General features: G+C 35.6%; 34 non-coding genes across 34 annotated transcripts; all 34 read left to right on the top strand.

The window, feature by feature from the left end:
* Positions 1-291: 291 nt before the first annotated feature.
* Positions 292-381, top strand: TRNAY-GUA (transfer RNA tyrosine (anticodon GUA)). The gene is given in 2 exon segments: positions 292-328; positions 346-381. It is a non-coding gene; the product is annotated as a tRNA-Tyr (tRNA).
* A 1,223-nt stretch (positions 382-1,604) lies between these two features.
* On the top strand, positions 1,605-1,694 carry TRNAY-GUA (transfer RNA tyrosine (anticodon GUA)). Its single transcript is given in 2 exon segments — positions 1,605-1,641; positions 1,659-1,694. It is a non-coding gene; the product is annotated as a tRNA-Tyr (tRNA).
* A 1,224-nt stretch (positions 1,695-2,918) lies between these two features.
* Positions 2,919-3,008, top strand: TRNAY-GUA (transfer RNA tyrosine (anticodon GUA)). The gene is given in 2 exon segments: positions 2,919-2,955; positions 2,973-3,008. It is a non-coding gene; the product is annotated as a tRNA-Tyr (tRNA).
* Positions 3,009-3,247: 239 nt separating this feature from the next.
* On the top strand, positions 3,248-3,329 carry TRNAF-AAA (transfer RNA phenylalanine (anticodon AAA)). The gene has a single exon. It is a non-coding gene; the product is annotated as a tRNA-Phe (tRNA).
* A 902-nt stretch (positions 3,330-4,231) lies between these two features.
* On the top strand, positions 4,232-4,321 carry TRNAY-GUA (transfer RNA tyrosine (anticodon GUA)). Its single transcript is given in 2 exon segments — positions 4,232-4,268; positions 4,286-4,321. It is a non-coding gene; the product is annotated as a tRNA-Tyr (tRNA).
* Positions 4,322-5,544: 1,223 nt separating this feature from the next.
* TRNAY-GUA (transfer RNA tyrosine (anticodon GUA)) lies at positions 5,545-5,634 on the top strand. Its single transcript is given in 2 exon segments — positions 5,545-5,581; positions 5,599-5,634. It is a non-coding gene; the product is annotated as a tRNA-Tyr (tRNA).
* A 239-nt stretch (positions 5,635-5,873) lies between these two features.
* TRNAS-AGA (transfer RNA serine (anticodon AGA)) lies at positions 5,874-5,955 on the top strand. Its single transcript has one exon. It is a non-coding gene; the product is annotated as a tRNA-Ser (tRNA).
* A 902-nt stretch (positions 5,956-6,857) lies between these two features.
* TRNAY-GUA (transfer RNA tyrosine (anticodon GUA)) lies at positions 6,858-6,947 on the top strand. The gene is given in 2 exon segments: positions 6,858-6,894; positions 6,912-6,947. It is a non-coding gene; the product is annotated as a tRNA-Tyr (tRNA).
* A 239-nt stretch (positions 6,948-7,186) lies between these two features.
* On the top strand, positions 7,187-7,268 carry TRNAS-AGA (transfer RNA serine (anticodon AGA)). Its single transcript has one exon. It is a non-coding gene; the product is annotated as a tRNA-Ser (tRNA).
* A 902-nt stretch (positions 7,269-8,170) lies between these two features.
* Positions 8,171-8,260, top strand: TRNAY-GUA (transfer RNA tyrosine (anticodon GUA)). The gene is given in 2 exon segments: positions 8,171-8,207; positions 8,225-8,260. It is a non-coding gene; the product is annotated as a tRNA-Tyr (tRNA).
* Positions 8,261-9,483: 1,223 nt separating this feature from the next.
* Positions 9,484-9,573, top strand: TRNAY-GUA (transfer RNA tyrosine (anticodon GUA)). Its single transcript is given in 2 exon segments — positions 9,484-9,520; positions 9,538-9,573. It is a non-coding gene; the product is annotated as a tRNA-Tyr (tRNA).
* A 240-nt stretch (positions 9,574-9,813) lies between these two features.
* Positions 9,814-9,895, top strand: TRNAS-AGA (transfer RNA serine (anticodon AGA)). The gene has a single exon. It is a non-coding gene; the product is annotated as a tRNA-Ser (tRNA).
* A 902-nt stretch (positions 9,896-10,797) lies between these two features.
* On the top strand, positions 10,798-10,887 carry TRNAY-GUA (transfer RNA tyrosine (anticodon GUA)). The gene is given in 2 exon segments: positions 10,798-10,834; positions 10,852-10,887. It is a non-coding gene; the product is annotated as a tRNA-Tyr (tRNA).
* A 239-nt stretch (positions 10,888-11,126) lies between these two features.
* On the top strand, positions 11,127-11,208 carry TRNAS-AGA (transfer RNA serine (anticodon AGA)). The gene has a single exon. It is a non-coding gene; the product is annotated as a tRNA-Ser (tRNA).
* A 902-nt stretch (positions 11,209-12,110) lies between these two features.
* On the top strand, positions 12,111-12,200 carry TRNAY-GUA (transfer RNA tyrosine (anticodon GUA)). The gene is given in 2 exon segments: positions 12,111-12,147; positions 12,165-12,200. It is a non-coding gene; the product is annotated as a tRNA-Tyr (tRNA).
* Positions 12,201-12,440: 240 nt separating this feature from the next.
* TRNAS-AGA (transfer RNA serine (anticodon AGA)) lies at positions 12,441-12,522 on the top strand. Its single transcript has one exon. It is a non-coding gene; the product is annotated as a tRNA-Ser (tRNA).
* A 901-nt stretch (positions 12,523-13,423) lies between these two features.
* On the top strand, positions 13,424-13,513 carry TRNAY-GUA (transfer RNA tyrosine (anticodon GUA)). Its single transcript is given in 2 exon segments — positions 13,424-13,460; positions 13,478-13,513. It is a non-coding gene; the product is annotated as a tRNA-Tyr (tRNA).
* A 239-nt stretch (positions 13,514-13,752) lies between these two features.
* Positions 13,753-13,834, top strand: TRNAS-AGA (transfer RNA serine (anticodon AGA)). Its single transcript has one exon. It is a non-coding gene; the product is annotated as a tRNA-Ser (tRNA).
* A 902-nt stretch (positions 13,835-14,736) lies between these two features.
* TRNAY-GUA (transfer RNA tyrosine (anticodon GUA)) lies at positions 14,737-14,826 on the top strand. Its single transcript is given in 2 exon segments — positions 14,737-14,773; positions 14,791-14,826. It is a non-coding gene; the product is annotated as a tRNA-Tyr (tRNA).
* Positions 14,827-15,065: 239 nt separating this feature from the next.
* Positions 15,066-15,147, top strand: TRNAS-AGA (transfer RNA serine (anticodon AGA)). The gene has a single exon. It is a non-coding gene; the product is annotated as a tRNA-Ser (tRNA).
* A 902-nt stretch (positions 15,148-16,049) lies between these two features.
* TRNAY-GUA (transfer RNA tyrosine (anticodon GUA)) lies at positions 16,050-16,139 on the top strand. The gene is given in 2 exon segments: positions 16,050-16,086; positions 16,104-16,139. It is a non-coding gene; the product is annotated as a tRNA-Tyr (tRNA).
* A 240-nt stretch (positions 16,140-16,379) lies between these two features.
* TRNAS-AGA (transfer RNA serine (anticodon AGA)) lies at positions 16,380-16,461 on the top strand. Its single transcript has one exon. It is a non-coding gene; the product is annotated as a tRNA-Ser (tRNA).
* A 902-nt stretch (positions 16,462-17,363) lies between these two features.
* Positions 17,364-17,453, top strand: TRNAY-GUA (transfer RNA tyrosine (anticodon GUA)). Its single transcript is given in 2 exon segments — positions 17,364-17,400; positions 17,418-17,453. It is a non-coding gene; the product is annotated as a tRNA-Tyr (tRNA).
* A 240-nt stretch (positions 17,454-17,693) lies between these two features.
* TRNAS-AGA (transfer RNA serine (anticodon AGA)) lies at positions 17,694-17,775 on the top strand. Its single transcript has one exon. It is a non-coding gene; the product is annotated as a tRNA-Ser (tRNA).
* A 902-nt stretch (positions 17,776-18,677) lies between these two features.
* TRNAY-GUA (transfer RNA tyrosine (anticodon GUA)) lies at positions 18,678-18,767 on the top strand. Its single transcript is given in 2 exon segments — positions 18,678-18,714; positions 18,732-18,767. It is a non-coding gene; the product is annotated as a tRNA-Tyr (tRNA).
* A 240-nt stretch (positions 18,768-19,007) lies between these two features.
* Positions 19,008-19,089, top strand: TRNAS-AGA (transfer RNA serine (anticodon AGA)). Its single transcript has one exon. It is a non-coding gene; the product is annotated as a tRNA-Ser (tRNA).
* A 902-nt stretch (positions 19,090-19,991) lies between these two features.
* Positions 19,992-20,081, top strand: TRNAY-GUA (transfer RNA tyrosine (anticodon GUA)). Its single transcript is given in 2 exon segments — positions 19,992-20,028; positions 20,046-20,081. It is a non-coding gene; the product is annotated as a tRNA-Tyr (tRNA).
* Positions 20,082-21,305: 1,224 nt separating this feature from the next.
* TRNAY-GUA (transfer RNA tyrosine (anticodon GUA)) lies at positions 21,306-21,395 on the top strand. Its single transcript is given in 2 exon segments — positions 21,306-21,342; positions 21,360-21,395. It is a non-coding gene; the product is annotated as a tRNA-Tyr (tRNA).
* A 240-nt stretch (positions 21,396-21,635) lies between these two features.
* Positions 21,636-21,717, top strand: TRNAS-AGA (transfer RNA serine (anticodon AGA)). The gene has a single exon. It is a non-coding gene; the product is annotated as a tRNA-Ser (tRNA).
* A 902-nt stretch (positions 21,718-22,619) lies between these two features.
* On the top strand, positions 22,620-22,709 carry TRNAY-GUA (transfer RNA tyrosine (anticodon GUA)). Its single transcript is given in 2 exon segments — positions 22,620-22,656; positions 22,674-22,709. It is a non-coding gene; the product is annotated as a tRNA-Tyr (tRNA).
* A 240-nt stretch (positions 22,710-22,949) lies between these two features.
* On the top strand, positions 22,950-23,031 carry TRNAS-AGA (transfer RNA serine (anticodon AGA)). The gene has a single exon. It is a non-coding gene; the product is annotated as a tRNA-Ser (tRNA).
* Positions 23,032-23,933: 902 nt separating this feature from the next.
* On the top strand, positions 23,934-24,023 carry TRNAY-GUA (transfer RNA tyrosine (anticodon GUA)). The gene is given in 2 exon segments: positions 23,934-23,970; positions 23,988-24,023. It is a non-coding gene; the product is annotated as a tRNA-Tyr (tRNA).
* Positions 24,024-24,263: 240 nt separating this feature from the next.
* Positions 24,264-24,345, top strand: TRNAS-AGA (transfer RNA serine (anticodon AGA)). Its single transcript has one exon. It is a non-coding gene; the product is annotated as a tRNA-Ser (tRNA).
* A 902-nt stretch (positions 24,346-25,247) lies between these two features.
* On the top strand, positions 25,248-25,337 carry TRNAY-GUA (transfer RNA tyrosine (anticodon GUA)). Its single transcript is given in 2 exon segments — positions 25,248-25,284; positions 25,302-25,337. It is a non-coding gene; the product is annotated as a tRNA-Tyr (tRNA).
* Positions 25,338-25,500: the final 163 nt, after the last annotated feature.

Raw genomic sequence — 25,500 nt, 5'->3', positions numbered from 1 at the left:
TCTAATCTTGATGTAAGTTTGGCTACACTAAAAAATCTATTGAAAGTGCTTTCCAAACTAGCTCTGTAGCCAGTTGATAGTAATTGCACAAATATAAGTCAAACTATTAGTGATATTTTCCAAATGATTAAACATGACAATTTGTGTGATAAAGCAACACAGGAATAAGTAGTTGAATCTCTTTTGTGTAGTCAAATCATTTTTCATTTTGCTTGGAAAGTTGATAATGTTTAAAATTAACACTCAATCATTTTAATAGCATGTAATATCACAATTGTACGATCATGGAATCCTTTGATAGCTCAGCTGGTAGAGCGGAGGACTGTAGAAGTGATTGGTACAGAAATACTTAGGTTGCTGGTTCAATTCCGGCTCGAAGGATGACGCTTTTGATAAACTTAGATGTCAGTACTGACATTTTACAAACCCAAAACTGTACCAAGTATAAAGCATTCTCAAAGTTATATTTTAAAAATCATTAACGCAGGTCACTGTGGTCAGGATTAACTTCCCATGGAAATCATCTCTGATACAATATTACTTCAGTCATCCTCACAGCCTGAAATGAAGTAGCTCAACCCATAGAGAAACTTTGGTGAAAACATCACATTGCATGAGAGGTAGTCATGGCCGAGTGGTTAAGGCGATGGACTAGAAAGCCATTGGGGTCTCCCCGCGCAGATTCAAATCTTGCCGACTTCGACCACATGGTTGCTTTATTTTTCAGAAAATTTACTAAAAGCTTGAAACCAGTGTTGCTCAGGGTGAGTCAGGAACTGGCACATCAAAATCTTTAGGATGCCTGCCTGTTCTCTCTTTCTCTATCCGTCATTCTCCTCCTCTACTTGAGACTGAGCCCAGGAATCTCAGCAGCCATACTAAGTAGCATTTATTAATTACAAATGCATTTTGAATGTCAAATTTGTAAGAAAGTTTTGTACATTTAGCAAAATATCAAATTCATTTGAAAGAAAATGATGTCCACTCAAAGTAAAAAGAGCTTTGGTTACTTTCAATGCACAACATTTTACTTTCAAATCGTGTCAGATGACTTTCAGTGCTAATTATTATATCATTAACCTCTCCTTTATTAAAAATTGTGCTTTAATGCAAAAAAAGAAAAATAATTGTCTGTGCATACTCTCATGTAGCACAATTATCTTCACTAGCTCAAAAGGGCCGCTCATTGTCCAAAATGAATTGTCAAATCAGAACAAACAATGGAATATCCCCATCATTCCTGGAACACTTGATTAGTTTACAAAACAAGCAAAATTTAAAAGAGTGTAGAAGATTTGATAGGCTCAAGCATCTCTAATCTTGATGTAAGTTTGGCTACACTAAAAAATCTATTGAAAGTGCTTTCCAAACTAGCTCTGTAGCCAGTTGATAGTAATTGCACAAATATAAGTCAAACTATTAGTGATATTTTCCAAATGATTAAACATGACAATTTGTGTGATAAAGCAACACAGGAATAAGTAGTTGAATCTCTTTTGTGTAGTCAAATCATTTTTCATTTTGCTTGGAAAGTTGATAATGTTTAAAATTAACACTCAATCATTTTAATAGCACGTAATATCACAGATGTACGATCATGGAATCCTTCGATAGCTCAGCTGGTAGAGCGGAGGACTGTAGAGGTGATTGGTACAGAAATCCTTAAGTCGCTGGTTCAATTCCGGCTCGAAGGATGATGCTTTTGATAAACTTAGATGTCAGTACTGACATTTTACAAACCCAAATCTGTACCAAGTATAAAGCATTCTCCAAGTTATATTTTAAAAATCATTAACGCAGGTCACTGTGGTCAGGATTAACTTCCCATGGAAATCATCTCTGATACAATATTACTTCAGTCATCCTCACATCCTGAAATGAAGTAGCTCAACCCATAGAGAAACTTTTGTGAAAACATCACATTGCATGAGAGGTAGTTGTGGCCGAGTGGTTAGGGCGATGGATTAGAATTACATTGTATTCTCCCCGCGCAGGTTCAAATCCTGCCGACTACGACCACATGGTTGTTTTATTTTTCAGAAAAATTTACTAAAAGCTTGAAACCAGTGTTGCTCAGGGTGAGTCAGGAACTGGCACATCAAAATCTTTAGGATGCCTGTCTGTTCTCTCTTTCTCTATCCGTCATTCTCCTCCTCTACTTGAGACTGAGCCCAGGAATCTCAGCAGCCATACTAAGTAGCATTTATTAATTACAAATGCATTTTGAATATCAAATTTGTAAGAAAGTTTTGTACATTTAGCAAAATATCAAATTCATTTGAAAGAAAATGATGTCCACTCAAAGTAAAAAGAGCTTTGGTTACTTTCAATGCACAACATTTTACTTTCAAATCGTGTCAGATGACTTTCAGTGCTAATTATTATATCATTAACCTCTCCTTTATTAAAAAATGTGCTTTAATGCAAAAAAAGAAAAATAATTGTCTGTGCATACTCTCATGTAGCACAATTATCTTCACTAGCTCAAAAGGGCCGCTCATTGTCCAAAATGAATTGTCAAATCAGAACAAACAATGGAATATCCCCATCATTCCTGGAACACTTGATTAGTTTACAAAACAAGCAAAATTTAAAAGAGTGTAGAAGGTTTGATAGGCTCAAGCATCTCTAATCTTGATGTAAGTTTGGCTACACTAAAAAATCTATTGAAAGTGCTTTCCAAACTAGCTCTGTAGCCAGTTGATAGTAATTGCACAAATATAAGTCAAACTATTAGTGATATTTTCCAAATGATTAAACATGACAATTTGTGTGATAAAGCAACACAGGAATAAGTAGTTGAATCTCTTTTGTGTAGTCAAATCATTTTTCATTTTGCTTGGAAAGTTGATAATGTTTCAAATTAACACTCAATCATTTTAATAGCATGTAATATCACAGTTGTAAGATCATGGAATCCTTCGATAGCTCAGCTGGTAGAGCGGAGGACTGTAGAAGTGATTGGTACAGAAATCCTTAGGTTGCTGGTTCAATTCTGGTTCGAAGGATGACACTTTTGATAAACTTAGATGTCAGTACTGACATTTTACAAACCCAAAACTGTACCAAGTATAAAGCATTCTCCAAGTTATATTTTAAAAATCATTAACGCAGGTCACTGTGGTCAGGATTAACTTCCCATGGAAATCATCTCTGATACAATATTACTTCAGTCATCCTCACAGCCTGAAATGAAGTAGCTCAACCCATAGAGAAACTTTTGTGAAAACATCACATTGCATGAGAGGTAGTCATGGCCGAGTGGTTAAGGCGATGGACTAAAAAGCCATTGGGGTCTCCCCGCGCATGTTCAAATCTTGCCGACTACGACCACATGGTTGTTTTATTTTTCAGAAAATTTACTAAAAGCTTCAAACCAGTGTTGCTCAGGGTGAGTCAGGAACTGGCACATCAAAATCTTTAGGATGCCTGCCTGTTCTCTCTTTCTCTATCCGTCATTCTCCTCCTCTACTTGAGACTGAGCCCAGGAATCTCAGCAGCCATACTAAGTAGCATTTATTAATTACAAATGCATTTTGAATGTCAAATTTGTAAGAAAGTTTTGTACATTTAGCAAAATATCAAATTCATTTGAAAGAAAATGATGTCCACTCAAAGTAAAAAGAGCTTTGGTTACTTTCAATGCACAACATTTTACTTTCAAATCGTGTCAGATGACTTTCAGTGCTAATTATTATATCATTAACCTCTCCTTTATTAAAAATTGTGCTTTAATGCAAAAAAAGAAAAATAATTGTCTGTGCATACTCTCATGTAGCACAATTATCTTCACTAGCTCAAAAGGGCCGCTCATTGTCCAAAATGAATTGTCAAATCAGAACAAACAATGGAATATCCCCATCATTCCTGGAACACTTGATTAGTTTACAAAACAAGCAAAATTTAAAAGAGTGTAGAAGGTTTGATAGGCTCAAGCATCTCTAATCTTGATGTAAGTTTGGCTACACTAAAAAATCTATTGAAAGTGCTTTCCAAACTAGCTCTGTAGCCAGTTGATAGTAATTGCACAAATATAAGTCAAACTATTAGTGATATTTTCCAAATGATTAAACATGACAATTTGTGTGATAAAGCAACACAGGAATAAGTAGTTGAATCTCTTTTGTGTAGTCAAATCATTTTTCATTTTGCTTGGAAAGTTGATAATGTTTAAAATTAACACTCAATCATTTTAATAGCACGTAATATCACAGATGTACGATCATGGAATCCTTCGATAGCTCAGCTGGTAGAGCGGAGGACTGTAGAGGTGATTGGTACAGAAATCCTTAAGTCGCTGGTTCAATTCCGGCTCGAAGGATGATGCTTTTGATAAACTTAGATGTCAGTACTGACATTTTACAAACCCAAAACTGTACCAAGTATAAAGCATTCTCCAAGTTATATTTTAAAAATCATTAACGCAGGTCACTGTGGTCAGGATTAACTTCCCATGGAAATCATCTCTGATACAATATTACTTCAGTCATCCTCACATCCTGAAATGAAATAGCTCAACCCATAGAGAAACTTTTGTGAAAACACCACATTGCATGAGAGGTAGTCGTGGCCGAGTGGTTAAGGCGATGGACTAGAATTATATTGGAATCTTCCCGCGCAGGTTCAAATCCTGCCGACTACGACCACATGGTTGTTTTATTTTTCAGAAAATTTACTAAAAGCTTGAAACCAGTGTTGCTCAGGGTGAGTCAGGAACTGGCACATCAAAATCTTTAGGATGCCTGTCTGTTCTCTCTTTCTCTATCCGTCATTCTCCTCCTCTACTTGAGACTGAGCCCAGGAATCTCAGCAGCCATACTAAGTAGCATTTATTAATTACAAATGCATTTTGAATATCAAATTTGTAAGAAAGTTTTGTACATTTAGCAAAATATCAAATTCATTTGAAAGAAAATGATGTCCACTCAAAGTAAAAAGAGCTTTGGTTACTTTCAATGCACAACATTTTACTTTCAAATCGTGTCAGATGACTTTCAGTGCTAATTATTATAACATTAACCTCTCCTTTATTAAAAATTGTGCTTTAATGCAAAAAAAGAAAAATAATTGTCTGTGCATACTCTCATGTAGCACAATTATCTTCACTAGCTCAAAAGGGCCGCTCTTTGTCCAAAATGAATTGTCAAATCAGAACAAACAGTGGAATATCCCCATCATTCCTGGAACACTTGATTAGTTTACAAAACAAGCAAAATTTAAAAGAGTGTAGAAGGTTTGATAGGCTCAAGCATCTCTAATCTTGATGTAAGTTTGGCTACACTAAAAAATCTATTGAAAGTGCTTTCCAAACTAGCTCTGTAGCCAGTTGATAGTAATTGCACAAATATAAGTCAAACTATTAGTGATATTTTCCAAATGATTAAACATGACAATTTGTGTGATAAAGCAACACAGGAATAAGTAGTTGAATCTCTTTTGTGTAGTCAAATCATTTTTTATTTTGCTTGGAAAGTTGATAATGTTTAAAATTAACACTCAATCATTTTAATAGCACGTAATATCACAGATATATGATCATGGAATCCTTCGATAGCTCAGCTGGTAGAGCGGAGGACTGTAGAGGTGCTTGGTACAGAAATCCTCAGGTCGCTGGTTCAATTCCGGCTCGAAGGATGATGCTTTTGATAAACTTAGATGTCAGTACTGACATTTTACAAACCCAAAACTGTACCAAGTATAAAGCATTCTCCAAGTTATATTTTAAAAATCATTAACGCAGGTCACTGTGGTCAGGATTAACTTCCCATGGAAATCATCTCTGATACAATATTACTTCAGTCATCCTCACATCCTGAAATGAAGTAGCTCAACCCATAGAGAACATTTTGTGAAAACTTCACATTGCATGAGAGGTAGTCGTGGCCGAGTGGTTAAGGCGATGGACTAGAATTACATTGGGGTCTCCCCGCGCAGGTTCAAATCCTGCCGACTACGACCACATGGTTGTTTAATTTTTCAGAAAATTTACTAAAAGCTTGAAACCAGTGTTGCTCAGGGTGAGTCAGGAACTGGCACATCAAAATCTTTAGGATGCCTGTCTGTTCTCTCTTTCTCTATCCGTCATTCTCCTCCTCTACTTGAGACTGAGCCCAGGAATCTCAGCAGCCATACTAAGTAGCATTTATTAATTACAAATGCATTTTGAATGTCAAATTTGTAAGAAAGTTTTGTACATTTAGCAAAATATCAAATTCATTTGAAAGAAAATGATGTCCACTCAAAGTAAAAAGAGCTTTGGTTACTTTCAATGCACAACATTTTACTTTCAAATCGTGTCAGATGACTTTCAGTGCTAATTATTATATCATTAACCTCTCCTTTATTAAAAATTGTGCTTTAATGCAAAAAAAGAAAAATAATTGTCTGTGCATACTCTCATGTAGCACAATTATCTTCACTAGCTCAAAAGGGCCGCTCATTGTCCAAAATGAATTGTCAAATCAGAACAAACAATGGAATATCCCCATCATTCCTGGAACACTTGATTAGTTTACAAAACAAGCAAAATTTAAAAGAGTGTAGAAGGTTTGATAGGCTCAAGCATCTCTAATCTTGATGTAAGTTTGGCTACGCTAAAAAATCTATTGAAAGTGCTTTCCAAACTAGCTCTGTAGCCAGTTGATAGTAATTGCACAAATATAAGTCAAACTATTAGTGATATTTTCCAAATGATTAAACATGACAATTTGTGTGATAAAGCAACACAGGAATAAGTAGTTGAATCTATTTTGTGTAGTCAAATCATTTTTCATTTTGCTTGGAAAGTTGATAATGTTTCAAATTAACACTCAATCATTTTAATAGCATGTAATATCACAGTTGTAAGATCATGGAATCCTTCGATAGCTCAGCTGGTAGAGCGGAGGACTGTAGAAGTGATTGGTACAGAAATCCTTAGGTTGCTGGTTCAATTCCGGCTCGAAGGATGACGCTTTTGATAAACTTAGATGTCAGTACTGACATTTTACAAACCCAAAACTGTACCAAGTATAAAGCATTCTCCAAGTTATATTTTAAAAATCATTAACGCAGGTCACTGTGGTCAGGATTAACTTCCCATGGAAATCATCTCTGATACAATATTACTTCAGTCATCCTCACAGCCTGAAATGAAGTAGCTCAACCCATAGAGAAACTTTTGTGAAAACATCACATTGCATGAGAGGTAGTCATGGCCGAGTGGTTAAGGCGATGGACTAGAAAGCCATTGGGGTCTCCCCGCGCAGGTTCAAATCTTGCCGACTACGACCACATGGTTGTTTTTTTTTTCAGAAAATTTACTAAAAGCTTGAAACCAGTGTTGCTCAGGGTGAGTCAGGAACTGGCACATCAAAATCTTTAGGATGCCTGCCTGTTCTCTCTTTCTCTATCCGTCATTCTCCTCCTCTACTTGAGACTGAGCCCAGGAATCTCAGCAGCCATACTAAGTAGCATTTATTAATTACAAATGCATTTTGAATGTCAAATTTGTAAGAAAGTTTTGTACATTTAGCAAAATATCAAATTCATTTGAAAGAAAATGATGTCCACTCAAAGTAAAAAGAGCTTTGGTTACTTTCAATGCACAACATTTTACTTTCAAATCGTGTCAGATGACTTTCAGTGCTAATTATTATATCATTAACCTCTCCTTTATTAAAAATTGTGCTTTAATGCAAAAAAAGAAAAATAATTGTCTGTGCATACTCTCATGTAGCACAATTATCTTCACTAGCTCAAAAGGGCCGCTCATTGTCCAAAATGAATTGTCAAATCAGAACAAACAATGGAATATCCCCATCATTCCTGGAACACTTGATTAGTTTACAAAACAAGCAAAATTTAAAAGAGTGTAGAAGGTTTGATAGGCTCAAGCATCTCTAATCTTGATGTAAGTTTGGCTACACTAAAAAATCTATTGAAAGTGCTTTCCAAACTAGCTCTGTAGCCAGTTGATAGTAATTGCACAAATATAAGTCAAAATATTAGTGATATTTTCCAAATGATTAAACATGACAATTTGTGTGATAAAGCAGCACAGGAATAAGTAGTTGAATCTCTTTTGTGTAGTCAAATCATTTTTCATTTTGCTTGGAAAGTTGATAATGTTTAAAATTAACACTCAATCATTTTAATAGCACGTAATATCACAGATGTACGATCATGGAATCCTTCGATAGCTCAGCTGGTAGAGCGGAGGACTGTAGAGGTGATTGGTACAGAAATCCTTAGGTCGCTGGTTCAATTCCGGCTCGAAGGATGATGCTTTTGATAAACTTAGATGTCAGTACTGACATTTTACAAACCCAAAACTGTACCAAGTATAAAGCATTCTCCAAGTTATATTTTAAAAATCATTAACGCAGGTCACTGTGGTCAGGATTAACTTCCCATGGAAATCATCTCTGATACAATATTACTTCAGTCATCCTCACATCCTGAAATGAAGTAGCTCAACCCATAGAGAAACTTTTGTGAAAACATCACATTGCATGAGAGGTAGTCGTGGCCGAGTGGTTAAGGCGATGGACTAGAATTACATTGGAATCTCCCCGCGCAGGTTCAAATCATGCCGACTACGACCACATGGTTGTTTTATTTTTCAGAAAATTTACTAAAAGCTTGAAACCAGTGTTGCTCAGGGTGAGTCAGGAACTGGCACATCAAAATCTTTAGGATGCCTGTCTGTTCTCTCTTTCTCTATCCGTCATTCTCCTCCTCTACTTGAGACTGAGCCCAGGAATCTCAGCAGCCATACTAAGTAGCATTTATTAATTACAAATGCATTTTGAATATCAAATTTGTAAGAAAGTTTTGTACATTTAGCAAAATATCAAATTCATTTGAAAGAAAATGATGTCCACTCAAAGTAAAAAGAGCCTTGGTTACTTTCAATGCACAACATTTTACTTTCAAATCGTGTCAGATGACTTTCAGTGCTAATTATTATATCATTAACCTCTCCTTTATTAAAAATTGTGCTTTAATGCAAAAAAAGAAAAATAATTGTCTGTGCATACTCTCATGTAGCACAATTATCTTCACTAGCTCAAAAGGGCCGCTCATTGTCCAAAATGAATTGTCAAATCAGAACAAACAATGGAATATCCCCATCATTCCTGGAACACTTGATTAGTTTACAAAACAAGCAAAATTTAAAAGAGTGTAGAAGGTTTGATAGGCTCAAGCATCTCTAATCTTGATGTAAGTTTGGCTACACTAAAAAATCTATTGAAAGTGCTTTCCAAACTAGCTCTGTAGCCAGTTGATAGTAATTGCACAAATATAAGTCAAACTATTAGTGATATTTTCCAAATGATTAAACATGACAATTTGTGTGATAAAGCAACACAGGAATAAGTAGTTGAATCTCTTTTGTGTAGTCAAATCATTTTTTATTTTGCTTGGAAAGTTGATAATGTTTAAAATTAACACTCAATCATTTTAATAGCACGTAATATCACAGATATACGATCATGGAATCCTTCGATAGCTCAGCTGGTAGAGCGGAGGACTGTAGATGTGCTTGGTACAGAAATCCTCAGGTCGCTGGTTCAATTCCGGCTCGAAGGATGATGCTCTTGATAAACTTAGATGTCAGTACTGACATTTTACAAACCCAAAACTGTACCAAGTACAAAGCATTCTCCAAGTTATATTTTAAAAATCATTAACGCAGGTCACTGTGGTCAGGATTAACTTCCCATGGAAATCATCTCTGATACAATATTACTTCAGTCATCCTCACATCCTGAAATGAAGTAGCTCAACCCATAGAGAAAATTTTTGTGAAAACTTCACATTGCATGAGAGGTAGTCGTGGCCGAGTGGTTAAGGCGATGGACTAGAATTACATTGGGGTCTCCCCGCGCTGGTTCAAATCCTGCCGACTACGACCACATGGTTGTTTAATTTTTCCGAAAATTTACTAAAAGCTTGAAACCAGTGTTGCTCAGGGTGAGTCAGGAACTGGCACATCAAAATCTTTAGGATGCCTGTCTGTTCTCTCTTTCTCTATCCGTCATTCTCCTCCTCTACTTGAGACTGAGCCCAGGAATCTCAGCAGCCATACTAAGTAGCATTTATTAATTACAAATGCATTTTGAATGTCAAATTTGTAAGAAAGTTTTGTACATTTAGCAAAATATCAAATTCATTTGAAAGAAAATGATGTCCACTCAAAGTAAAAAGAGCTTTGGTTACTTTCAATGCACAACATTTTACTTTCAAATCGTGTCAGATGACTTTCAGTGCTAATTATTATATCATTAACCTCTCCTTTATTAAAAATTGTGCTTTAATGCAAAAAAAGAAAAATAATTGTCTGTGCATACTCTCATGTAGCACAATTATCTTCACTAGCTCAAAAGGGCCGCTCATTGTCCAAAATGAATTGTCAAATCAGAACAAACAATGGAATATCCCCATCATTCCTGGAACACTTGATTAGTTTACAAAACAAGCAAAATTTAAAAGAGTGTAGAAGGTTTGATAGGCTCAAGCATCTCTAATCTTGATGTAAGTTTGGCTACACTAAAAAATCTATTGAAAGTGCTTTCCAAACTAGCTCTGTAGCCAGTTGATAGTAATTGCACAAATATAAGTCAAACTATTAGTGATATTTTCCAAATGATTAAACATGACAATTTGTGTGATAAAGCAGCACAGGAATAAGTAGTTGAATCTCTTTTGTGTAGTCAAATCATTTTTCATTTTGCTTGGAAAGTTGATAATGTTTAAAATTAACACTCAATCATTTTAATAGCACGTAATATCACAGATGTACGATCATGGAATCCTTCGATAGCTCAGCTGGTAGAGCGGAGGACTGTAGAGGTGATTGGTACAGAAATCCTTAGGTCGCTGGTTCAATTCCGGCTCGAAGGATGATGCTTTTGATAAACTTAGATGTCAGTACTGACATTTTACAAACCCAAAACTGTACCAAGTATAAAGCATTCTCCAAGTTATATTTTAAAAATCATTAACGCAGGTCACTGTGGTCAGGATTAACTTCCCATGGAAATCATCTCTGATACAATATTACTTCAGTCATCCTCACAGCCTGAAATGAAGTAGCTCAACCCATAGAGAAACTTTTGTGAAAACATCACATTGCATGAGAGGTAGTCATGGCCGAGTGGTTAAGGCGATGGACTAGAAAGCCATTGGGGTCTCCCCGCGCAGGTTCAAATCTTGCCGACTACGACCACATGGTTGTTGTTTTTTTCAGAAAATTTACTAAAAGCTTGAAACCAGTGTTGCTCAGGGTGAGTCAGGAACTGGCACATCAAAATCTTTAGGATGCCTGCCTGTTCTCTCTTTCTCTATCCGTCATTCTCCTCCTCTACTTGAGACTGAGCCCAGGAATCTCAGCAGCCATACTAAGTAGCATTTATTAATTACAAATGCATTTTGAATGTCAAATTTGTAAGAAAGTTTTGTACATTTAGCAAAATATCAAATTCATTTGAAAGAAAATGATGTCCACTCAAAGTAAAAAGAGCTTTGGTTACTTTCAATGCACAACATTTTACTTTCAAATCGTGTCAGATGACTTTCAGTGCTAATTATTATATCATTAACCTCTCCTTTATTAAAAATTGTGCTTTAATGCAAAAAAAGAAAAATAATTGTCTGTGCATACTCTCATGTAGCACAATTATCTTCACTAGCTCAAAAGGGCCGCTCATTGTCCAAAATGAATTGTCAAATCAGAACAAACAATGGAATATCCCCATCATTCCTGGAACACTTGATTAGTTTACAAAACAAGCAAAATTTAAAAGAGTGTAGAAGGTTTGATAGGCTCAAGCATCTCTAATCTTGATGTAAGTTTGGCTACACTAAAAAATCTATTGAAAGTGCTTTCCAAACTAGCTCTGTAGCCAGTTGATAGTAATTGCACAAATATAAGTCAAACTATTAGTGATATTTTCCAAATGATTAAACATGACAATTTGTGTGATAAAGCAGCACAGGAATAAGTAGTTGAATCTCTTTTGTGTAGTCAAATCATTTTTCATTTTGCTTGGAAAGTTGATAATGTTTAAAATTAACACTCAATCATTTTAATAGCACGTAATATCACAGATGTACGATCATGGAATCCTTCGATAGCTCAGCTGGTAGAGCGGAGGACTGTAGAGGTGATTGGTACAGAAATCCTTAGGTCGCTGGTTCAATTCCGGCTCGAAGGATGATGCTTTTGATAAACTTAGATGTCAGTACTGACATTTTACAAACCCAAAACTGTACCAAGTATAAAGCATTCTCCAAGTTATATTTTAAAAATCATTAACGCAGGTCACTGTGGTCAGGATTAACTTCCCATGGAAATCATCTCTGATACAATATTACTTCAGTCATCCTCACATCCTGAAATGAAGTAGCTCAACCCATAGAGAAAATTTTTGTGAAAACATCACATTGCATGAGAGGTAGTCGTGGCCGAGTGGTTAAGGCGATGGACTAGAATTACATTGGGGTCTCCACGCGCAGGTTCAAATCCTGCCGACTACGACCACATGCTTTGTTTTATTTTTCAGAAAATTTACTAAAAGCTTGAAACCAGTGTTGCTCAGGGTGAGTCAGGAACTGGCACATCAAAATCTTTAGGATGCCTGTCTGTTCTCTCTTTCTCTATCCGTCATTCTCCTCCTCTACTTGAGACTGAGCCCAGGAATCTCAGCAGCCATACTAAGTAGCATTTATTAATTACAAATGCATTTTGAATGTCAAATTTGTAAGAAAGTTTTGTACATTTAGCAAAATATCAAATTCATTTGAAAGAAAATGATGTCCACTCAAAGTAAAAAGAGCTTTGGTTACTTTCAATGCACAACATTTTACTTTCAAATCGTGTCAGATGACTTTCAGTGCTAATTATTATATCATTAACCTCTCCTTTATTAAAAATTGTGCTTTAATGCAAAAAAAGAAAAATAATTGTCTGTGCATACTCTCATGTAGCACAATTATCTTCACTAGCTCAAAAGGGCCGCTCATTGTCCAAAATGAATTGTCAAATCAGAACAAACAATGGAATATCCCCATCATTCCTGGAACACTTGATTAGTTTACAAAACAAGCAAAATTTAAGAGTGTAGAAGGTTTGATAGGCTCAAGCATCTCTAATCTTGATGTAAGTTTGGCTACACTAAAAAATCTATTGAAAGTGCTTTCCAAACTAGCTCTGTAGCCAGTTGATAGAAATTGCACAAATATAAGTCAAACTATTAGTGATATTTTCCAAATGATTAAACATGACAATTTGTGTGATAAAGCAGCACAGGAATAAGTAGTTGAATCTCTTTTGTGTAGTCAAATCATTTTTCATTTTGCTTGGAAAGTTGATAATGTTTAAAATTAACACTCAATCATTTTAATAGCACGTAATATCACAGATGTATGATCATGGAATCCTTCGATAGCTCAGCTGGTAGAGCGGAGGACTGTAGAGGTGATTGGTACAGAAATCCTTAGGTCGCTGGTTCAATTCCGGCTCGAAGGATGATGCTTTTGATAAACTTAGATGTCAGTACTGACATTTTACAAACCCAAAACTGTACCAAGTATAAAGCATTCTCCAAGTTATATTTTAAAAATCATTAACGCAGGTCACTGTGGTCAGGATTAACTTCCCATGGAAATCATCTCTGATACAATATTACTTCAGTCATCCTCACATCCTGAAATGAAGTAGCTCAACCTATAGAGAAACTTTTGTGAAAACATCACATTGCATGAGAGGTAGTCGTGGCCGAGTGGTTAAGGCGATGGACTAGAATTACATTGGAGTCTCCCCGCGCAGGTTCAAATCCTGCCGACTACGACCACATGGTTGTTTTATTTTTCAGAAAATTTACTAAAAGCTTGAAACCAGTGTTGCTCAGGGTGAGTCAGGAACTGGCACATCAAAATCTTTAGGATGCCTGTCTGTTCTCTCTTTCTCTATCCGTCATTCTCCTCCTCTACTTGAGACTGAGCCCAGGAATCTTAGCAGCCATACTAAGTAGCATTTATTAATTACAAATGCATTTTGAATATCAAATTTGTAAGAAAGTTTTGTACATTTAGCAAAATATCAAATTCATTTGAAAGAAAATGATGTCCACTCAAAGTAAAAAGAGCTTTGGTTACTTTCAATGCACAACATTTTACTTTCAAATCGTGTCAGATGACTTTCAGTGCTAATTATTATATCATTAACCTCTCCTTTATTAAAAATTGTGCTTTAATGCAAAAAAAGAAAAATAATTGTCTGTGCATACTCTCATGTAGCACAATTATCTTCACTAGCTCAAAAGGGCCGCTCATTGTCCAAAATGAATTGTCAAATCAGAACAAACAATGGAATATCCCCATCATTCCTGGAACACTTGATTAGTTTACAAAACAAGCAAAATTTAAAAGAGTGTAGAAGGTTTGATAGGCTCAAGCATCTCTAATCTTGATGTAAGTTTGGCTACACTAAAAAATCTATTGAAAGTGCTTTCCAAACTAGCTCTGTAGCCAGTTGATAGTAATTGCACAAATATTAGTCAAACTATTAGTGATATTTTCCAAATGATTAAACATGACAATTTGTGTGATAAAGCAACACAGGAATAAGTAGTTGAATCTCTTTTGTGTAGTCAAATCATTTTTTATTTTGCTTGGAAAGTTGATAATGTTTAAAATTAACACTCAATCATTTTAATAGCACGTAATATCACAGATATACGACCATGGAATCCTTCGATAGCTCAGCTGGTAGAGCGGAGGACTGTAGAGGTACTTGGTACAGAAATCCTCAGGTCGCTGGTTCAATTCTGGCTCGAAGGATGATGCTTTTGATAAACTTAGATGTCAGTACTGACATTTTACAAACCCAAAACTGTACCAAGTATAAAGCATTCTCCAAGTTATATTTTAAAAATCATTAACGCAGGTCACTGTGGTCAGGATTAACTTCCCATGGAAATCATCTCTGATACAATATTACTTCAGTCATCCTCACATCCTGAAATGAAGTAGCTCAACCTATAGAGAAACTTTTGTGAAAACATCACATTGCATGAGAGGTAGTCGTGGCCGAGTGGTTAAGGCGATGGACTAGAATTACATTGGAGTCTCCCCGCGCAGGTTCAAATCCTGCCGACTACGACCACATGGTTGTTTTATTTTTCAGAAAATTTACTAAAAGCTTGAAACCAGTGTTGCTCAGGGTGAGTGAGGAACTGGCACATCAAAATCTTTAGGATGCCTGTCTGTTCTCTCTTTCTCTATCCGTCATTCTCCTCCTCTACTTGAGACTGAGCCCAGGAATCTTAGCAGCCATACTAAGTAGCATTTATTAATTACAAATGCATTTTGAATATCAAATTTGTAAGAAAGTTTTGTACATTTAGCAAAATATCAAATTCATTTGAAAGAAAATGATGTCCACTCAAAGTAAAAAGAGCTTTGGTTACTTTCAATGCACAACATTTTACTTTCAAATCGTGTCAGATGACTTTCAGTGCTAATTATTATATCATTAACCTCTCCTTTATTAAAAATTGTGCTTTAATGCAAAAAAAGAAAAATAATTGTCTGTGCATACTCTCATGTAGCACAATTATCTTCACTAGCTCAAAAGGGCCGCTCATTGTCCAAAATGAATTGTCAAATCAGAACAAACAATGGAATATCCCCATCATTCCTGGAACACTTGATTAGTTTACAAAACAAGCAAAATTTAAAAGAGTGTAGAAGGTTTGATAGGCTCAAGCATCTCTAATCTTGATGTAAGTTTGGCTACACTAAAAAATCTATTGAAAGTGCTTTCCAAACTAGCTCTGTAGCCAGTTGATAGTAATTGCACAAATATTAGTCAAACTATTAGTGATATTTTCCAAATGATTAAACATGACAATTTGTGTGATAAAGCAACACAGGAATAAGTAGTTGAATCTCTTTTGTGTAGTCAAATCATTTTTTATTTTGCTTGGAAAGTTGATAATGTTTAAAATTAACACTCAATCATTTTAATAGCACGTAATATCACAGATATACGATCATGGAATCCTTCGATAGCTCAGCTGGTAGAGCGGAGGACTGTAGAGGTGCTTGGTACAGAAATCCTCAGGTCGCTGGTTCAATTCCGGCTCGAAGGATGATGCTTTTGATAAACTTAGATGTCAGTACTGACATTTTACAAACCCAAAACTGTACCAAGTATAAAGCATTCTCCAAGTTATATTTTAAAAATCATTAACGCAGGTCACTGTGGTCAGGATTAACTTCCCATGGAAATCATCTCTGATACAATATTACTTCAGTCATCCTCACATCCTGAAATGAAGTAGCTCAACCCATAGAGAAAATTTTTGTGAAAACTTCACATTGCATGAGAGGTAGTCGTGGCCGAGTGGTTAAGGCGATGGACTAGAATTACATTGGGGTCTCCCCGCGCAGGTTCAAATCCTGCCAACTACGACCACATGGTTGTTTAATTTTTCAGAAAATTTACTAAAAGCTTGAAACCAGTGTTGCTCAGGGTGAGTCAGGAACTGGCACATCAAAATCTTTAGGATGCCTGTCTGTTCTCTCTTTCTCTATCCGTCATTCTCCTCCTCTACTTGAGACTGAGCCCAGGAATCTCAGCAGCCATACTAAGTAGCATTTATTAATTACAAATGCATTTTGAATGTCAAATTTGTAAGAAAGTTTTGTACATTTAGCAAAATATCAAATTCATTTGAAAGAAAATGATGTCCACTCAAAGTAAAAAGAGCTTTGGTTACTTTCAATGCACAACATTTTACTTTCAAATCGTGTCAGATGACTTTCAGTGCTAATTATTATATCATTAACCTCTCCTTTATTAAAAATTGTGCTTTAATGCAAAAAAAGAAAAATAATTGTCTGTGCATACTCTCATGTAGCACAATTATCTTCACTAGCTCAAAAGGGCCGCTCATTGTCCAAAATTAATTGTCAAATCAGAACAAACAGTGGAATATCCCCATCATTCCTGGAACACTTGATTAGTTTACAAAACAAGCAAAATTTAAAAGAGTGTAGAAGGTTTGATAGGCTCAAGCATCTCTAATCTTGATGTAAGTTTGGCTACACTAAAAAATCTATTGAAAGTGCTTTCCAAACTAGCTCTGTAGCCAGTTGATAGAAATTGCACAAATATAAGTCAAACTATTAGTTATATTTTCTAAATGATTAAACATGACAATTTGTGTGATAAAGCAACACAGGAATAAGTAGTTGAATCTCTTTTGTGTAGTCAAATCATTTTTCATTTTGCTTGGAAAGTTGATAATGTTTAAAATTAACACTCAGTCATTTTAATAGCACGTAATATCACAGATGTACAATCATGGAATCCTTCGATAGCTCAGCTGGTAGAGCAGAGGACTGTAGAGGTGATTGGTACAGAAATCCTTAGGTCGCTGGTTCAATTCCGGCTCGAAGGATGATGCTTTTGATAAACTTAGATGTCAGTACTGACATTTTACAAACCCAAAACTGTACCAAGTATAAAGCATTCTCCAAGTTATATTTTAAAAATCATTAACGCAGGTCACTGTGGTCAGGATTAACTTCCCATGGAAATCATCTCTGATACAATATTACTTCAGTCATCCTCACATCCTGAAATGAAGTAGCTCAACCCATAGAGAAAATTTTTGTGAAAACATCACATTGCATGAGAGGTAGGCGTGGCCGAGTGGTTAAGGCGATGGACTAGAAAGCCATTGGGGTCTCCCCGCGCAGGTTCAAATCCTACCGACTACGACCACATGGTTGTTTTATTTTTCAGAAAATTTACTAAAAGCTTGAAACCAGTGTTGCTCAGGGTGACTCAGGAACTGGCACATCAAAATCTTTAGGATGCCTGTCTGTTCTCTCTTTCTCTATCCGTCATTCTCCTCCTCTACTTGAGACTGAGCCCAGGAATCTCAGCAGCCATACTAAGTAGCATTTATTAATTACAAATGCATTTTGAATGTCAAATTTGTAAGAAAGTTTTGTACATTTAGCAAAATATCAAATTAATTTGAAAGAAAATGATGTCCACTCAAAGTAAAAAGAGCTTTGGTTACTTTCAATGCACAACATTTTACTTTAAAATCGTGTCAGATGACTTTCAGTGCTAATTATTATATCATTAACCTCTCCTTTATTAAAAATTGTGCTTTAATGCAAAAAAAGAAAAATAATTGTCTGTGCATACTCTCATGTAGCACAATTATCTTCACTAGCTCAAAAGGGCCGCTCATTGTCCAAAATGAATTGTCAAATCAGAACAAACAATGGAATATCCCCATCATTCCTGGAACACTTGATTAGTTTACAAAACAAGCAAAATTTAAAAGAGTGTAGAAGGTTTGATAGGCTAAAGCATCTCTAATCTTGATGTAAGTTTGGCTACACTAAAAAATCTATTGAAAGTGCTTTCCAAACTAGCTCTGTAGCCAGTTGATAGTAATTGCACAAATATAAGTCAAACTATTAGTGATATTTTCCAAATGATTAAACATGACAATTTGTGTGATAAAGCAGCACAGGAATAAGTAGTTGAATCTCTTTTGTGTAGTCAAATCATTTTTCATTTTGCTTGGAAAGTTGATAATGTTTAAAATTAACACTCAATCATTTTAATAGCACGTAATATCACAGATGTACGATCATGGAATCCTTCGATAGCTCAGCTGGTAGAGCGGAGGACTGTAGAGGTGATTGGTACAGAAATCCTTAGGTCGCAGGTTCAATTCCGGCTCGAAGGATGATGCTTTTGATAAACTTAGATGTCAGTACTGACATTTTACAAACCCAAAACTGTACCAAGTATAAAGCATTCTCCAAGTTATATTTTAAAAATCATTAACGCAGGTCACTGTGGTCAGGATTAACTTCCCATGGAAATCATCTCTGATACAATATTACTTCAGTCATCCTCACATCCTGAAATGAAGTAGCTCAACCCATAGAGAAAATTTTTGTGAAAACATCACATTGCATGAGAGGTAGTCGTGGCCGAGTGGTTAAGGCGATGGACTAGAAAGCCATTGGGGTCTCCCCGCGCAGGTTCAAATCCTACCGACTACGACCACATGGTTGTTTTATTTTTCAGAAAATTTACTAAAAGCTTGAAACCAGTGTTGCTCAGGGTGACTCAGGAACTGGCACATCAAAATCTTTAGGATGCCTGTCTGTTCTCTCTTTCTCTATCCGTCATTCTCCTCCTCTACTTGAGACTGAGCCCAGGAATCTCAGCAGCCATACTAAGTAGCATTTATTAATTACAAATGCATTTTGAATGTCAAATTTGTAAGAAAGTTTTGTACATTTAGCAAAATATCAAATTAATTTGAAAGAAAATGATGTCCACTCAAAGTAAAAAGAGCTTTGGTTACTTTCAATGCACAACATTTTACTTTAAAATCGTGTCAGATGACTTTCAGTGCTAATTATTATATCATTAACCTCTCCTTTATTAAAAATTGTGCTTTAATGCAAAAAAAGAAAAATAATTGTCTGTGCATACTCTCATGTAGCACAATTATCTTCACTAGCTCAAAAGGGCCGCTCATTGTCCAAAATGAATTGTCAAATCAGAACAAACAATGGAATATCCCCATCATTCCTGGAACACTTGATTAGTTTACAAAACAAGCAAAATTTAAAAGAGTGTAGAAGGTTTGATAGGCTAAAGCATCTCTAATCTTGATGTAAGTTTGGCTACACTAAAAAATCTATTGAAAGTGCTTTCCAAACTAGCTCTGTAGCCAGTTGATAGTAATTGCACAAATATAAGTCAAACTATTAGTGATATTTTCCAAATGATTAAACATGACAATTTGTGTGATAAAGCAGCACAGGAATAAGTAGTTGAATCTCTTTTGTGTAGTCAAATCATTTTTCATTTTGCTTGGAAAGTTGATAATGTTTAAAATTAACACTCAATCATTTTAATAGCACGTAATATCACAGATGTACGATCATGGAATCCTTCGATAGCTCAGCTGGTAGAGCGGAGGACTGTAGAGGTGATTGGTACAGAAATCCTTAGGTCGCAGGTTCAATTCCGGCTCGAAGGATGATGCTTTTGATAAACTTAGATGTCAGTACTGACATTTTACAAACCCAAAACTGTACCAAGTATAAAGCATTCTCCAAGTTATATTTTAAAAATCATTAACGCAGGTCACTGTGGTCAGGATTAACTTCCCATGGAAATCATCTCTGATACAATATTACTTCAGTCATCCTCACATCCTGAAATGAAGTAGCTCAACCCATAGAGAAAATTTTTGTGAAAACATCACATTGCATGAGAGGTAGTCGTGGCAGAGTGGTTAAGGCGATGGACTAGAATTACATTGGGGTCTCCCCGCGCAGGGTCAAATCCTGCCGACTACGACCACATGGTTGTTTTATTTTTCAGAAAATTTACTAAAAGCTTGAAACCAGTGTTGCTCAGGGTGAGTCAGGAACTGGCACATCAAAATCTTTAGGATGCCTGTCTGTTCTCTCTTTCTCTATCCGTCATTCTCCTCCTCTACTTGAGACTGAGCCCAGGAATCTTAGCAGCCATACTAAGTAGCATTTATTAATTACAAATGCATTTTGAATATCAAATTTGTAAGAAAGTTTTGTACATTTAGCAAAATATCAAATTCATTTGAAAGAAAATGATGTCCACTCAAAGTAAAAAGAGCTTTGGTTACTTTCAATGCACAACATTTTACTTTCAAATCGTGTCAGATGACTTTCAGTGCTAATTATTATATCATTAACCTCTCCTTTATTAAAAATTGTGCTTTAATGCAAAAAAAGAAAAATAATTGTCTGTGCATACTCTCATGTAGCACAATTATCTTCACTAGCTCAAAAGGGCCGCTCATTGTCCAAAATGAATTGTCAAATCAGAACAAACAATGGAATATCCCCATCATTCCTGGAACACTTGATTAGTTTACAAAACAAGCAAAATTTAAAAGAGTGTAGAAGGTTTGATAGGCTCAAGCATCTCTAATCTTGATGTAAGTTTGGCTACACTAAAAAATCTATTGAAAGTGCTTTCCAAACTAGCTCTGTAGCCAGTTGATAGTAATTGCACAAATATTAGTCAAACTATTAGTGATATTTTCCAAATGATTAAACATGACAATTTGTGTGATAAAGCAACACAGGAATAAGTAGTTGAATCTCTTTTGTGTAGTCAAATCATTTTTTATTTTGCTTGGAAAGTTGATAATGTTTAAAATTAACACTCAATCATTTTAATAGCACGTAATATCACAGATATACGATCATGGAATCCTTCGATAGCTCAGCTGGTAGAGCGGAGGACTGTAGAGGTGCTTGGTACAGAAATCCTCAGGTCGCTGGTTCAATTCCGGCTCGAAGGATGATGCTTTTGATAAACTTAGATGTCAGTACTGACATTTTACAAACCCAAAACTGTACCAAGTATAAAGCATTCTCCAAGTTATATTTTAAAAATCATTAACGCAGGTCACTGTGGTCAGGATTAACTTCCCATGGAAATCATCTCTGATACAATATTACTTCAGTCATCCTCACATCCTGAAATGAAGTAGCTCAACCCATAGAGAAAATTTTTGTGAAAACTTCACATTGCATGAGAGGTAGTCGTGGCCGAGTGGTTAAGGCGATGGACTAGAATTACATTGGGGTCTCCCCGCGCAGGTTCAAATCCTGCCAACTATGACCACATGGTTGTTTAATTTTTCAGAAAATTTACTAAAAGCTTGAAACCAGTGTTGCTCAGGGTGAGTCAGGAACTGGCACATCAAAATCTTTAGGATGCCTGTCTGTTCTCTCTTTCTCTATCCGTCATTCTCCTCCTCTACTTGAGACTGAGCCCAGGAATCTCAGCAGCCATACTAAGTAGCATTTATTAATTACAAATGCATTTTGAATGTCAAATTTGTAAGAAAGTTTTGTACATTTAGCAAAATATCAAATTCATTTGAAAGAAAATGATGTCCACTCAAAGTAAAAAGAGCTTTGGTTACTTTCAATGCACAACATTTTACTTTCAAATCGTGTCAGATGACTTTCAGTGCTAATTATTATATCATTAACCTCTCCTTTATTAAAAATTGTGCTTTAATGCAAAAAAAGAAAAATAATTGTCTGTGCATACTCTCATGTAGCACAATTATCTTCACTAGCTCAAAAGGGCCGCTCATTGTCCAAAATTAATTGTCAAATCAGAACAAACAGTGGAATATCCCCATCATTCCTGGAACACTTGATTAGTTTACAAAACAAGCAAAATTTAAAAGAGTGTAGAAGGTTTGATAGGCTCAAGCATCTCTAATCTTGATGTAAGTTTGGCTACACTAAAAAATCTATTGAAAGTGCTTTCCAAACTAGCTCTGTAGCCAGTTGATAGAAATTGCACAAATATAAGTCAAACTATTAGTTATATTTTCTAAATGATTAAACATGACAATTTGTGTGATAAAGCAACACAGGAATAAGTAGTTGAATCTCTTTTGTGTAGTCAAATCATTTTTCATTTTGCTTGGAAAGTTGATAATGTTTAAAATTAACACTCAGTCATTTTAATAGCACGTAATATCACAGATGTACAATCATGGAATCCTTCGATAGCTCAGCTGGTAGAGCAGAGGACTGTAGAGGTGATTGGTACAGAAATCCTTAGGTCGCTGGTTCAATTCCGGCTCGAAGGATGATGATTTTGATAAACTTAGATGTCAGTACTGACATTTTACAAACCCAAAACTGTACCAAGTATAAAGCATTCTCCAAGTTATATTTTAAAAATCATTAACGCAGGTCACTGTGGTCAGGATTAACTTCCCATGGAAATCATCTCTGATACAATATTACTTCAGTCATCCTCACATCCTGAAATGAAGTAGCTCAACCCATAGAGAAAATTTTTGTGAAAACATCACATTGCATGAGAGGTAGTCGTGGCCGAGTGGTTAAGGCGATGGACTAGAAAGCCATTGGGGTCTCCCCGCGCAGGTTCAAATCCTACCGACTACGACCACATGGTTGTTTTATTTTTCAGAAAATTTACTAAAAGCTTGAAACCAGTGTTGCTCAGGGTGACTCAGGAACTGGCACATCAAAATCTTTAGGATGCCTGTCTGTTCTCTCTTTCTCTATCCGTCATTCTCCTCCTCTACTTGAGACTGAGCCCAGGAATCTCAGCAGCCATACTAAGTAGCATTTATTAATTACAAATGCATTTTGAATGTCAAATTTGTAAGAAAGTTTTGTACATTTAGCAAAATATCAAATTAATTTGAAAGAAAATGATGTCCACTCAAAGTAAAAAGAGCTTTGGTTACTTTCAATGCACAACATTTTACTTTAAAATCGTGTCAGATGACTTTCAGTGCTAATTATTATATCATTAACCTCTCCTTTATTAAAAATTGTGCTTTAATGCAAAAAAAGAAAAATAATTGTCTGTGCATACTCTCATGTAGCACAATTATCTTCACTAGCTCAAAAGGGCCGCTCATTGTCCAAAATGAATTGTCAAATCAGAACAAACAATGGAATATCCCCATCATTCCTGGAACACTTGATTAGTTTACAAAACAAGCAAAATTTAAAAGAGTGTAGAAGGTTTGATAGGCTAAAGCATCTCTAATCTTGATGTAAGTTTGGCTACACTAAAAAATCTATTGAAAGTGCTTTCCAAACTAGCTCTGTAGCCAGTTGATAGTAATTGCACAAATATAAGTCAAACTATTAGTGATATTTTCCAAATGATTAAACATGACAATTTGTGTGATAAAGCAGCACAGGAATAAGTAGTTGAATCTCTTTTGTGTAGTCAAATCATTTTTCATTTTGCTTGGAAAGTTGATAATGTTTAAAATTAACACTCAATCATTTTAATAGCACGTAATATCACAGATGTACGCTCATGGAATCCTTCGATAGCTCAGCTGGTAGGGCGGAGGACTGTAGAGGTGATTGGTACAGAAATCCTTAGGTCGCAGGTTTAATTCCGGCTCGAAGGATGATGCTTTTGATAAACTTAGATGTCAGTACTGACATTTTACAAACCCAAAACTGTACCAAGTATAAAGCATTCTCCAAGTTATATTTTAAAAATCATTAACGCAGGTCACTGTGGTCAGGATTAACTTCCCATGGAAATCATCTCTGATACAATATTACTTCAGTCATCCTCACATCCTGAAATGAAGTAGCTCAACCCATAGAGAAAATTTTTGTGAAAACATCACATTGCATGAGAGGTAGTCGTGGCCGAGTGGTTAAGGCGATGGACTAGAAAGCCATTGGGGTCTCCCCGCGCAAGTTCAAATCCTACCGACTACGACCACATGGTTGTTTTATTTTTCAGAAAATTTACTAAAAGCTTGAAACCAGTGTTGCTCAGGGTGACTCAGGAACTGGCACATCAAAATCTTTAGGATGCCTGTCTGTTCTCTCTTTCTCTATCCGTCATTCTCCTCCTCTACTTGAGACTGAGCCCAGGAATCTCAGCAGCCATACTAAGTAGCATTTATTAATTACAAATGCATTTTGAATGTCAAATTTGTAAGAAAGTTTTGTACATTTAGCAAAATATCAAATTAATTTGAAAGAAAATGATGTCCACTCAAAGTAAAAAGAGCTTTGGTTACTTTCAATGCACAACATTTTACTTTAAAATCGTGTCAGATGACTTTCAGTGCTAATTATTATATCATTAACCTCTCCTTTATTAAAAATTGTGCTTTAATGCAAAAAAAGAAAAATAATTGTCTGTGCATACTCTCATGTAGCACAATTATCTTCACTAGCTCAAAAGGGCCGCTCATTGTCCAAAATGAATTGTCAAATCAGAACAAACAATGGAATATCCCCATCATTCCTGGAACACTTGATTAGTTTACAAAACAAGCAAAATTTAAAAGAGTGTAGAAGGTTTGATAGGCTAAAGCATCTCTAATCTTGATGTAAGTTTGGCTACACTAAAAAATCTATTGAAAGTGCTTTCCAAACTAGCTCTGTAGCCAGTTGATAGTAATTGCACAAATATAAGTCAAACTATTAGTGATATTTTCCAAATGATTAAACATGACAATTTGTGTGATAAAGCAGCACAGGAATAAGTAGTTGAATCTCTTTTGTGTAGTCAAATCATTTTTCATTTTGCTTGGAAAGTTGATAATGTTTAAAATTAACACTCAATCATTTTAATAGCACGTAATATCACAGATGTACGATCATGGAATCCTTCGATAGCTCAGCTGGTAGAGCGGAGGACTGTAGAGGTGATTGGTACAGAAATCCTTAGGTCGCAGGTTCAATTCCGGCTCGAAGGATGATGCTTTTGACAAACTTAGATGTCAGTACTGACATTTTACAAACCCAAAACTGTACCAAGTATAAAGCATTCTCCAAGTTATATTTTAAAAATCATTAACGCAGGTCACTGTGGTCAGGATTAACTTCCCATGGAAATCATCTCTGATACAATATTACTTC

The sequence above is a fragment of the Pseudophryne corroboree genome (genome assembly GCF_028390025.1).
Source record: "Pseudophryne corroboree isolate aPseCor3 chromosome 4 unlocalized genomic scaffold, aPseCor3.hap2 SUPER_4_unloc_1, whole genome shotgun sequence".
Lineage (NCBI taxonomy): Eukaryota > Metazoa > Chordata > Amphibia > Anura > Myobatrachidae > Pseudophryne > Pseudophryne corroboree.
Note: the sequence above shows the minus strand (reverse complement) of the source record. Positions and strands in the feature narration are given on the sequence as shown.